Consider the following 2,260-nt stretch of genomic DNA (forward strand, 5'->3'; position numbering starts at 1 on the left):
AAACGACTTAAGGATTGAACTCTATGGAATTTGGAACATATGTTTTTCTGTCATTCCGTGTTGCCATTCAATTGTTACAAAAAAGTGCTCTTGTCTTAAAGGGTCTTCTAGGGACAATTTTCTATTACTTGAGTTTTGGGTATTTTACATGAAAGCTTAATGAAAAGACAGCCCTGAAATTCTCTCTGCACACTTTTCATTACTTTGAAGCAGTCATTTGAACACTTCTGTTAAAAAAAAAGTCTTTTGCAATTTATAGCAGAGAGGACATGAGGAAACTCATGTAACAAGGATGTCTTGCCTTCAACACAGTCTTGAGTCTCAGCTTAAAAACGGAATTTGGAAAAAAAGCACATATCTAAGGAATGATGCAATGTGGAATTCCCCTCTTCTGACTGAATCCACAGCTAAATGCTAACTACCAAACAGTAAGATTTGCTGAGATGTTCATGCAAAGACCTACATGCAAGAAAATCGTATTTTTCTGTTGGCAGCTACATGTGTAAGGAAAACCAAATTACTAAACAGGGTTACATAGTGATTTTGTAAGTAGATCAAGGATGCTACAAATAAAAGCTTCCCACAGTTACATTTCTGATAGTTATCCATTACTTCTAAAACAGTCTTCAATTTGACTTCATGAAAAAGAGTTGATAACAGCAGCGTTCAAAATACACCTAGATCTTAAACCAACATGCCATGGATCTCATTTCATGCATCTCTTTTTTTTTCTTGTGTGTACTAATACAAGGTTAACCAAAAGCAAGTAATCATTCTCATAGTGAATAATAACTAATCCTTTAAGAAAACTATACATCAACAATGTTCTTTTAAAAAGCAAGCTTGGGAACATACCTGTGTCCCAGTGGTTTTCATCCCCAGCATTATAATTTTTATTTGAAAACACATCAACAACTGGCAAACAAAAAGCCTTGATAATAAGCAGACTGAATTCAACTCTCAAATAAAATGAATAGCTAATGGCTTCTTATAAAACAAAGCCAATACTAGAAAATTCACAACAGAAAATGCAAAAGAAATTGGTTGTGCTGTCAAGCTCCCTTAAGAAAAAAAACACAAAAACCAAAAGAGAAGCAAGAAGATTTCATATTAAGTCACAACTGGCTACTCTAAGACCTTATTTACTTTCCTCCTATCCTCTACAGTGCAGACAGTTATTAACAGCTCTCCTGTAAGGTTACCAACACCTCATTTTAAATTACTTTACCAACCCAGATCTACAGAATGTGCTCAATGCACTGATGGGCTCAGGTGGACACTGTAATGTATCAGAAAGGCAGCAGTTGACATTTTGAGGGTGCAAAGTCATGACAGAACAGCTTTCTGCCCTGCCTATCTACTGAAGACTCTAACCAAATATCTAAATCACCAAGGGCAGGAGAAACCTCTGTTAACCATTCTCAAGTCATGTTCTAGCCTGAAGCATACGAGAGCCAGCCAATACAACATAACTGTTCTAAAAAGGGAACTTACAATGAATTACAGTTTCATAATAACAGTGGGAGAACTTTCAGACATTCCTACATTAGTAACAGAACAAAACCTAGATTTAATACATGGTAAAAAGTCACTGTGTTTTTCTAACACGTGAATCTGAAGTAGCTCAAACTTCCCAGGTACAAAAATTCAAGTCTCACTGCATGCAAGTACATGCTTATAGAAGACCTTTCCCTCCTTCACCTCTGCTATGGAATACCAGAACAACGTTTAGTAATGTAAAAAATAATGTTGTGTGTTTACAGACCACAGATATCATGCGTGATATAAGACAAGTCTACAGGAACAGCACACAACATTGCCACCTTTGCAAAAGACAAGGACTACAATGCAAGACAGACATTACCAAGCTGTGTTCCCAAAACACACCTTGAAGTACAGCTTTAAATTTAGAATTCTGATTTTAAACAGGGGTGATCCAGATAATAAAACTGGGTGCAGCTACACAGAGGTTGAAGGGAAGACACATCCATGTAAGAAAAACTTAAGATACCTGCACAAGAGAAACCATGTCCACATGTTCAGATTACGATTAATGCTACCATCCAGGAAACAACTGTCTACAGGACACAAAAGCCTTCACATTTACAACTTTTCAAAGGAACGAAAAATCCAGCGAAGCTTCTTACATCTTCAGACAACCACTTCACAGTGGTCTCTGCAAGTGCTGGATAAGCAAGGCTCTTGTGATTATAAGAGAAGGAATTAAAGTAAGTGCCACAGCTTCAGGGGTTTTGAAGGG

The sequence above is a fragment of the Corvus brachyrhynchos genome, unplaced genomic scaffold (assembly GCF_000691975.1).
Source record: "Corvus brachyrhynchos isolate BGI_N302 unplaced genomic scaffold, ASM69197v1 scaffold34, whole genome shotgun sequence".
Taxonomy (NCBI): domain Eukaryota; kingdom Metazoa; phylum Chordata; class Aves; order Passeriformes; family Corvidae; genus Corvus; species Corvus brachyrhynchos.